General features: G+C 38.3%; 1 long non-coding RNA gene across 1 annotated transcript; it reads right to left on the reverse strand.

Moving 5' to 3' along the window:
• Positions 1 to 6,474: 6,474 nt before the first annotated feature.
• LOC136234904 (uncharacterized) lies at positions 6,475 to 9,497 on the reverse strand. Its single transcript, XR_010691524.1, has 4 exons — positions 9,239 to 9,497; positions 8,791 to 8,978; positions 7,722 to 7,802; positions 6,475 to 6,978 (listed from the first exon to the last, which is right to left on the reverse strand). It is a non-coding gene; the product is annotated as an uncharacterized lncRNA (long non-coding RNA).
• Positions 9,498 to 9,994: the final 497 nt, after the last annotated feature.

Consider the following 9,994-nt stretch of genomic DNA (forward strand, 5'->3'; position numbering starts at 1 on the left):
CAGCTTGACTTTGATAGCCGTTGTTGCTATTTCCGATACTGAGTTGCTTTTTCACTCAGCTTCCAAGGTCAGCTTCGTTCTGCAAGATATAGTTCTGAAGAAGACTTCTCTTCTCTCATGCTGAGTTGCTTTCTACTCAGCTTCTGTGATCAGCTTCATTTGTAAGCTTCGATAATGAAGAAGACTTTTCCTTCTTTCGTACTGAGTTATTCTTTACTCAGCCCGTGCTATGTTATCATGCTGACTAAGTTCTGCCTTACTTGATTCCTGTTCTTATAAATATTTTTGTACTTAACATTGAACAAACACATTAGTACAATTAAATCAAAGCACTTAAATTTAATTGTCTCAATCATGGATTAACTTAAATCATTTTGTGAAATCAAAATTATGTGGAAAGGTGTTTCAACAAACTCCCCCATTTTGATGTTGGCAAAATATTTAGTTATGGAACTCAGTTTTGAAATTCCCCATGATTGAATTATATTTCATTCTTCTGAAATTACTCCCCTGTAAGGGTTGCATCCATTATCTTAACTCTAAACCTTCTAAGATTTAATCGAGTAAAAGGTAAGACATGCCTATACTGACTCAGATCAATTCTAGACCTTCCAAGATCTAATTCAGATGAACCTAGGTCAGCTTTTAGAAGAGTTTAACACTTGAAACATGTATTTACTCAGTTTGATATACGACCAGTTTAGATACCAGAGAGATTACATATATGGATTCATGTATTAGAGCAAGTGTGTGTTGAGCATTTTTCTCATGCATGTTTCCTTTTAATTATAGTGTGTTTGTTCTTTTAAGATAGTTTAGCATATAGCACAACAAGTAAGCATCGCATATAGATATGTCAGTTTAAATGAAAAGATGCTTAAGATAGATAGCTTGTCAGCATACAAAATGTGAAAGAACATGCCAGATAAACTACAAGTCAAGTACTAAAACTAGACAGTCTTATTTCTTCCTGTTGACTTGAGCTGGGTGAGCAGGATTAACTTTGCCTTTTCCTTTGGCAGTTCTTTGTTGCTGACTTCCGGATGCTTCCCCCAAGTTTTGCTGAGTTCCATCAGCTTGGTCTTTCTCCCCCGTTTTGCCAACATCGGGCGGAGGAGGAGTGAAGGTATCATTAAGAACATCACGAGTCAATCTCACTAAGTACGCCTTAAGTTGTTTCGTGCTCTCCCTGAGGCCGTCGAAAATAGGAACGCCATCATCTATAACAGATCCGGGGACTCGAATGGATGCACTAAGCATACTGAGAATATATTCTTGTGATTTCCTAATCCAGGTCAGCGTGTCAGTCAGCCTGGCATAAGCTTGATGATACATTTTGAGCAAGGCCAAATCGTAGAACTGACGTTGAGCATTGGTATAGCGGATGTGTTTGAATGTGGCTTGCGAGTATTGCAGAATTTCATTAGTTTTCACCACGTCAGTATCCATCTCTTCTTTACTCAAGTTGAGTAGACGGACGCCTTCGCTAATTTGCTCGATGGAACACTGGGAAGAGGAGGAAATTAACTCACTAGCATGGGTTAGCTCAGAGTTCAGCTTAGTGAAGTGTTGATTTAACTCAGTAGAAGTTGCATATTCCGAGTTCACAGCTGAAAGATTGTTGATTTGTCCTTGGAGGGAATCCATATGGTTTACCATCATTAACTGGAGTGCAGCCAGCTTCTTTATTGAGTCTTGCTTGGGTTGCTGAGATTGAAAGGTGGTCATGACACTCACAAGATCTTTGAGACCCTTGATCTCGTTCAGGAGCTGAGTGACGGAAGTAAGTTGTGTTGACTCAACATTAACGGACCCAACAGCATCGGCATGAGATTGGTTAATATCCTAGAGTAGGGATTGAGCTGAGTCAATGATTCTGCGCCCAGACTCAGTTGCATTCAGGTACACATAAGTTTCATCAGGATGATGCTCAGCTGCCGGAATTGGAATAGTACCAGATGGTGGAGGAGTAGGTTGTTTACCAGAACCAGATGGGCCAACGTGGTCAGCGGTTGGACTTTTGTTTAAGTCAGCACCAGGAACTGACTGTTCAACATTCTGCGAAACTGGGTTAGGAAAAGGTGGATCGGCAGAGATGTTGACCTGCTCAGTATCAGTCTGAAGTTGAGTTGGTGCAGGAGGAGTTACTTCAGAACTTACATGGACAGGATTTTCTTTTGCTCGCTCACCTTCTTGAGCAGCTTGAACTTCGAGCTCTTGCTCGGCAGATATTGGATTTTCAGGGGTCTTGGCTTGTTCCTCAGTATGAGTAACAGAGGCTTGCTTTTGTGTGAAATGATCTGGAGTCGGCTCGACGACAGAGGAGAAGAATTCGTACTGAAGTCCAGTTAGGTCAGTAATTGGTTCTCTAAGTGGAGAATCAGCTAATAGGTCTAGAGAGTTGGACTTGTGAGCTTTGCCTTTGAAACGCTTTTCAGAACTGACCGTTCCGGTTGGAGGTGAGGGGTCAGCAGCAATTGAGTCTAGAGACTCAGATGAAGAATTGAGCCCTAGGGCAACATTAAGACTTCTCACAGCTTGAACTCTCACTGCTTGGTCAGCTTGTAGTTCAGTTGGCTCAGCATCATCTGACTTAGTTTTCTCAGTGGCATCCTTATCTTGCTCATCATCAACATTGGCTGTTCGCTCAGCTTCAAACTGTCCTCCAAAATCTCCCAGTTCATCTTCCTGGTCAGTAGGGGTTTTCTCAACATCAATCTCTTGACTTCTCACAAAGTGTGAATCTTCAGAGATTACACAATCAAGAGGCAGTGCATCGATCGGACTTAGACCAGATGTTCTTCTTTTCTTCCTCAGAGGTGTTTCAGGAGTATCCTCTTTTTCTTCTTCTTCAGCCACAACGGGCCTTTTTCCAGCTGACTTAGCTTGCTCAGCAGCAGCTTTCTGCTCGCTTGACACAAGACGAATTTTCTTTGGAACTGTGTTGACATCCTTCGCGGCTTGGTCAGCTTTCCGCTTTTTATCTTGCCTAGTGCGGTCAGTACAGGGTTTTACCGCAGCTTTCTTTCCCTTCTTAGTCGGCACAGCTTGTGCGCCTTCCTCAACATCAACTTCTTCCTCATTTTCTTCAACAACCCCCTTCCATTTCTTAGACTTAAGAGGTTGGTTGTATGCTAACCCAAACAGCAATGCCACTGTAATCTCAGTTCCCCATGATTCAGTTTCACCGTCCGTGCTCACTTGATGATCCTCAAGAATTCTTGTGATGAGGGAGCCCAACCTGAGTTTCCCAGTACTCCGTTGGAATGCACCGACAAGAAAGACGGCATATTGAGTGGTTGGTAGGTCAGCATGTGCCAGATAAAATTCTGCTCGAAATTGGAGGCAGATGAGGCCGAGTTGACTTTAGGAAAGATAAAGTTGGTCAGGATGTAATGAGCCATCTTTTGATTTTGACCCATACATGTGCTGGCTATTTCTCCCTTGTGGTCCTTTGGTTTACAAAACTCAACTGGGTAGTCAAGTTTGACGTTTGTGGTTCTAAATTCTTTACCCTTGTTGGGCAGTTTTAGTAAGGTTGCAAGATAAGACGGAGTTACCGTGATGTCCTTGCCCGTGACCTTTGTGACTAGATGGTCAGTGTTTTCCTTATCCACCTTCAGATTCAAATAGAATTCCCTTACTAATCGTGGGTAAGTTTTACCAGAGAGGGAGAATAATTCCGACCACCCATTTTTGGAGATCCATTCACAGAACGGTTTCTCAGCAGTTACAAAACTCGGAGAGAACCACCGGCAATGAAGTACCTCACAGTTCTTGACACTGTCGTAGACCGTAAGAAATTCCTTTTTCTTAGGTTGCTTGTCTTCCTTCTTCTTCTTCTTTTTTGAAGAGGTTGCAAGGTCAGCTTGGGGGCTCTTGCTCGGCGTGTTGACCTTGGATTGGTCATGCTGACCATATCCTTGAGACTTGGTGGGAGTCTCGACGTATTCCTGCTGAGCAGGAGATGAGGGGTTTTCATCGAAGTGATTGCGGTCGTAATCGGCTCCGGAGATGTTCTGAGAATCCGACATGATTTTCTCAGGGATTTTGAGAGAGTTTGAAAATTTAGGGATTTAGAGAGAGAGAGACGGAAATCAGATGACAGATATTTCAAATGTAAAGAGATGTGAGTGGGAATTCGTCCACTATTTATAGAGGGTCGAGTTGATCTGGATCGTTGGAGTAGCCGTTTTACCTCGAGATGATCAAGCGACAATAATCTGGCATTTATGACATGTTCGGCGCATTTGTTTTCTAATTATTGTGCTTACGCAATCCTAGGTGGCTATTTATGGCGCGTGTGCTAGCATTTAATATGAAATGGATTTTACTCAGTGTTTGGAATTCTAAACGTTTGAGATACTGAGTGCTCAGTTTTACGTAGAAGAAATTTTCATTCAAAAATAACTCAGCCTATAGTAATCACACAGCATGTATGTTTAGTCAGCATAGGGTGATTCTATGTTATACAGTTTAGCTCAGTTTGAGTGAGTTACTTAGCATGCAATAACTGTTCGGCATATAGTATAATCATTCAACATTTGTTCAAGAATTTATTAAACAGGATTACACATACCGATAACTTCCCTTAATATGCTGAATTGCTCACGAGCCAGAGGCTTAGTGAAGATATCCGCAAGCTGTTCATCTGTTGGTACGTAGGTCAGCTTGATCTCACCCTTGAGTACATGGTCTCTGATGAAGTGATGCCTTATGCTGACATGCTTCATCCTGCTGTGTTGGATTGGATTTTTGGATAGGTCAATAGCGCTTTTGTTATCGCACTTGACTTCAATTGTTTCTATTTTGACTCCGTAATCCTCAAGCTGTTGCTTAATCCATAGGACTTGGGCCACACAGCTTCCAACAGCAATGTACTCAGCTTCAGTTATAGACAGGGCAACTGATGACTGCTTCTTGCTGAACCAAGACACTAGACAGCTTCCAAGAAAGTGACACCCTCCTGAAGTGCTCTTACATTCTAGCTTATCTCGTCCATAGTCAGCATCGGTGTATCCAATGAGTGTAAATTCATTTGTATTTGGATACCATAGACCTGCATTAACTAAGCTCTGCAAATATCTAAAAATTCTTTTCACAGCTATAAGATGTGATTCTCTGGGGTCAGCTTGGTATCTAGCGCGATATCATACTGAGTACTGAATATCAGGTCTACTAGCAGTAAAATAGAGTAGAGAGTCAATCATACCTCGATATAACTTACTGTCTACTGACTTACCTTTCTCATCCGTGCACATGACAGTATCAGTACCCATTGGGGTTGATATGGGCTTACAATCTTCCATATCGAATTTCTTTAACATTCCTTTGGCGTACTTAGACTGACTAATGAAGATGCCGTTCTTCCCTTGCTTGATTTGAAGTCCAAGGAAGAAGTTGAGTTCGCCCATCATAGACATTTCAAACTCAGTTTGCATCTGTTTACTAAATTCTTTGCACATAGATTCGTCAGTAGCACCAAATATTATATCATCTACGTAAATTTGTGCCAACAGGGTATTTTTACCCTTCTTCTTAATGAATAAGGTTGTGTCAGCTTTGCCTCTGACATAGTTCCTGGTCAGCAGGAAATTGGTCAACCTCTCATACCAAGCACGAGGTGCTTGTTTCAGGCCGTATACGGCCTTTTTGAGTTTATAAACGTGGTTTGGGAACTTTGGATCTTCAAACTCAGGAGGCTGACTAACAAATACCTCTTCGTTTATAAATCCATTAAGAAAAGCACTTTTGACATCCATTTGATATAGTTTGAAGTTCATGAAACTAGCATATGCACACAATATACGTATAGCCCACTACACCATAGATGGTCTGTTGCAACTCCAAGCAAGTGTTGGCTAAAGTCATTATTGTGTTGCTAAAGAAGTTTTGGCAACAGTTTTTATCAGAAAAGAAAGTTGCTTTTTCGCACGTTGCTAAAGATATCTTAAGCAACACTTTTCACATTTTTAGCAACATTGATACAAATGTTGCAACACGTATCTGTGGCAACATTTTCCTATCCTATAGCAACTTAAATGAAAGCGTTGCCTATATCGTAGAACAGGTAACACTATTATCGAATAAAATTATAAGCAACACCTTTGAACTTACTTGCAATAAGTTTTTATGCAACATGGTTTTTAGTTGCAACTCTTTTTATATATAATTGCAACACTTTTTAATTTAACATTTTTTTTTGTTTCAAGCAACTCTTTCATATATAATTTGCAACATCTTTTAATTTAACACTTTTTAAGCAACTATTTAATTTAATACTTTTTAATTTAATATTTTTTAGCAAATTTTTTATATTATGTTAATAGCAACGCTTTTTGTTTGAAATTTTAACGATATTTAATGTAACACTGTTATATGCAACATAATCTTTAACTCGTGCAACACTCAAAAAAATTAAAAGAAATTTTTGAATTTAAATAATAGCATAAAAAACCGTTAAGTGCAATTATAAATCCATAATAGGCCAATATATTAACAATGAAATTTAAAATTCTCAAATGATCCAAAACACATAATAAAAAGTATAATAAAGTCATAATATAACCTATCCTTCAAACCCCTTAGAAAAGACAGTAGCATTCTCATTTTCATTTGAAATGTCACCATATATATCCTCAATATCAATATTGAGATTGGAATTAACTTCTACCAATTTGTTTATGATTAATGTCAAGCTCTTCCTCACTTTTTGATCCACTTGTTTCATTTTCTCCTCCATTACGTCTTCAAGTTGGATAACTTTCTCCTCCATTTCACCTTGCAATTGGTTTTTTTTTATCTTTGTTAATCCTCTACATAGGCATCAGAAACATTTCCAATTGACTGTTCCTTCAATTTCTTAGGTATTACACGTCTGCCAATAAGCCAAGAGAGTCCATGTGATGTGTCACCACAAATAAGCTGCTCAACATTCTCACTATTTGCTCCATACGAACACATCTCTTCAATTGTGGACTATAAAAAAATGAGTTACATGAATAAATCGTGTTAATTTATGAATTAGCTAAAATCTAATAACTAACATGAATAGCTAATTACAACAGTTATAATCTAATAATTGAACCAAACAAACTCATGGTTCTACCCAATTTTAGGAGAAAATATCATAAAATTTGTAGCACTAGAAAGAAGGGTGAAAAATATTAAAGGGACTATAATGCTTATTGTCGATTCCATAGAGTAGATGGTCCTGACACGGACATGGAAAGAAATTAAAATGTTAACTAAAAGAGGAAAGTTTGATTAATGTTTCAAGAAAGATACCAAAAAGAAAAATTATGGTAAAGGAATGGAGTAATCCATATCATTATAGGAAAGCCAAGTTTCAAGCCAGCAGTAAAAAAAGCCTCAATCTCTAATCTAATGGCATCAAATACTCATAAGCTAACACCTAGAAATTTTTTTCTGCTAAATTAATACCTTTTTCTCCTTGAGTTTTCCATAAGTAGAGACAATCATACTATAGGCAAGTACAAATTCCAGCAAATAACAAATGAAAAATGAGCACATATCAAATTCCAAACTCCTCAAATAAAGGATATTACTCCTAATCAACAACTTATACAAAGGACATTACTCCTAATAAAATATTTGTTCCCTCCATAATTTCACAAGCGCTAAAGGAAATAATATCATAAACTATATACCGGATTTACATCAAGTTAGAATTACAACTTCATTAGAAGAGAAGAACTCACTTGACACCGAGACTGTTTTGCAGCGATTTGAAGGATCTGATAGAGGCCTTCTCTGACATTCCACTAACTTGTAATAGTAGTCTGCCAGATATTAAGTTGCTAACAGTGAGTAAACTAAGGAAAATTAATATATTCAACTCTCTGTCATATAACAATGGTTTAAAATACTATTTGGCCACTGATCTATCCAAAATTTTATCATTTGGCCCCTGATCTATCCCAAATTGGTGAACTTTCACCCAATTTGGATTCAAACTTAACCGAATCATTATCTCATTGATAAGTAACGATATTTTGACACTTGAACTTAATAGATTTTAGTTTAGGATTTGTTTTTTGTTTTTTTGTTTTTTTAATCTAAATTATTTCCACATAATGTGGGGAAAAAAACTTTAGGAAATATCACGTTTTAAGTATAAGTGTCAAAATATCGTTACTTATCGATGAGATAATGATTCTGTTACTCATTCATACAAATTGGGTGAAATTTTACCAAATGGGATAGGTCAAGGGCCAAATGTGACCAAATAATAGATCAGGGCCAAATGACACAATTTTGGATAGATTAGGAGCCAAATAATGCTTTAAACCTATAACAATTAATGCAGAATATTGAGCTAGGGCAGAATCACACACTTTTGAGAGCATTTAATTGATGGATAGTGCATTAGTTGTTTTTTTGGATATTCAGAGGTATGCATAACTCCCTGTCATATAATAAGTGCACCAAACAACCAGTAAAAGGCAACCATGAATTCAAATCCATTTTAGAAAAAAAAAAAAGTAAAAGGCAACCATGTGGTTAATTTTAAACATTCAAAGCATTAGCAACTGTAAACCCCAATTTAAGAATCTTCCCATCCAACATATTCCCTAAAAAAATGGAGTAATTTCAATGTCATAAGAGGGTAGGTGGTTGAACGAACCTATGCCAGTAATTGGTCCAACAATTAAGATTAATTTAAATAAATAAGATGAGTTGATAACTTTAACTTAACTTACAGTTACAATTCAGCCTAATGATAATACAATTTAATATAGAATAGAAATTATTAGGCACAACACCAACCTGAAGATTAGGTTCTTCACTTGATAGACACCCTATTGCTGTATATCTGAAGCTAATAACCATATAGTGTGTAGCTTTCCATCTTCATAGACAACTTAGTCAGTGAAAAGATTGAACCAAGTGTGGAGTTTAAAAGCTTTGCTGATGTCCTGTGCTCCTTGTTAACTGGAATAATAGGATGCTCATTTCTGAAAGGAACCCAATTTTCGGATTAAGAAACAGAGGGATTTCAGATAGATTTGAAAGCAAAAAGGATAGGTGAAATCACAATATACTCAAATTAAAAACCTAAAAAGTAATTAAAAATCACAACATAGCCAATCTCAAGCCCTAAGACGACCTTAATTCTATAATTTCAACTTATAGGTAAAATCACAAACTACATTCTAGAACTTAGAGAAAGGGTAGAAACTTAAATTCACAATGTCTCCATGATCAGAAGTGATACCTCTTGGGAGCGGCACAAGTTCTAGAGCGGCCAGCATTTCGACGACCGGATCGGATCAACATCGTCACCCGATTTTTGCAATTTTTCTTCGCTCTTCGTGTACCCATGAGGCAGAGAATCGCCAGATTTGAGAGAAACAGGAGACATGGAGTGGTTTATCGGAGTTGAAAGAAGGAAAAGATAACGATGAAGAAGAGGTTGAGAGTGAGAGGTGGAAGAGAAGTCGAAGTAAACAGTAGCAAAGAATGATGTGGGATGAATTAGGGTTAGTAGTAGAGAAGTCACATAAGTGGGTTGGGTTTTACAAATCCCATCTATATTTCAAAGCCCAACTATATTTTCTTTTTATCTCAAATAAAAAATAAAATAGTGTATTTCATAGCTGCACTATTTTAAAGTGTTGCTACAATAGTGTTGGTAAAACCACTTTTTTTTTTTTTTGGTTAAGGTGCAAAAATATCCCTAACGTTATGGGTCAGGAGCAATTTTACCCTTAACATCTAAAATGGTGCAATTTTAAAATGAGCGATTGGCGGGTCAATTTAGCCTCGGAACTATTGTTATTTGGAGTTTTCGTGCATGTGCAGGCTAAAGCAGGAACGCGTTCGGGTGAAAATCGCGTCTCGGGGACCCCCGGCAGTCGCTCGACGAATTGAGCATCGGTGAGCAGCCCAGGCAGTGCTCGGCGCGCAGCCCAGGCGCTGCTCAGTGCGCAGCCCAGGCGCTGCTCGGCGCGTAGCCCAGGCGATGCTCGGC

This window comes from Euphorbia lathyris, chromosome 7, assembly GCF_963576675.1.
Source record: "Euphorbia lathyris chromosome 7, ddEupLath1.1, whole genome shotgun sequence".
Classification (NCBI taxonomy): domain Eukaryota; kingdom Viridiplantae; phylum Streptophyta; class Magnoliopsida; order Malpighiales; family Euphorbiaceae; genus Euphorbia; species Euphorbia lathyris.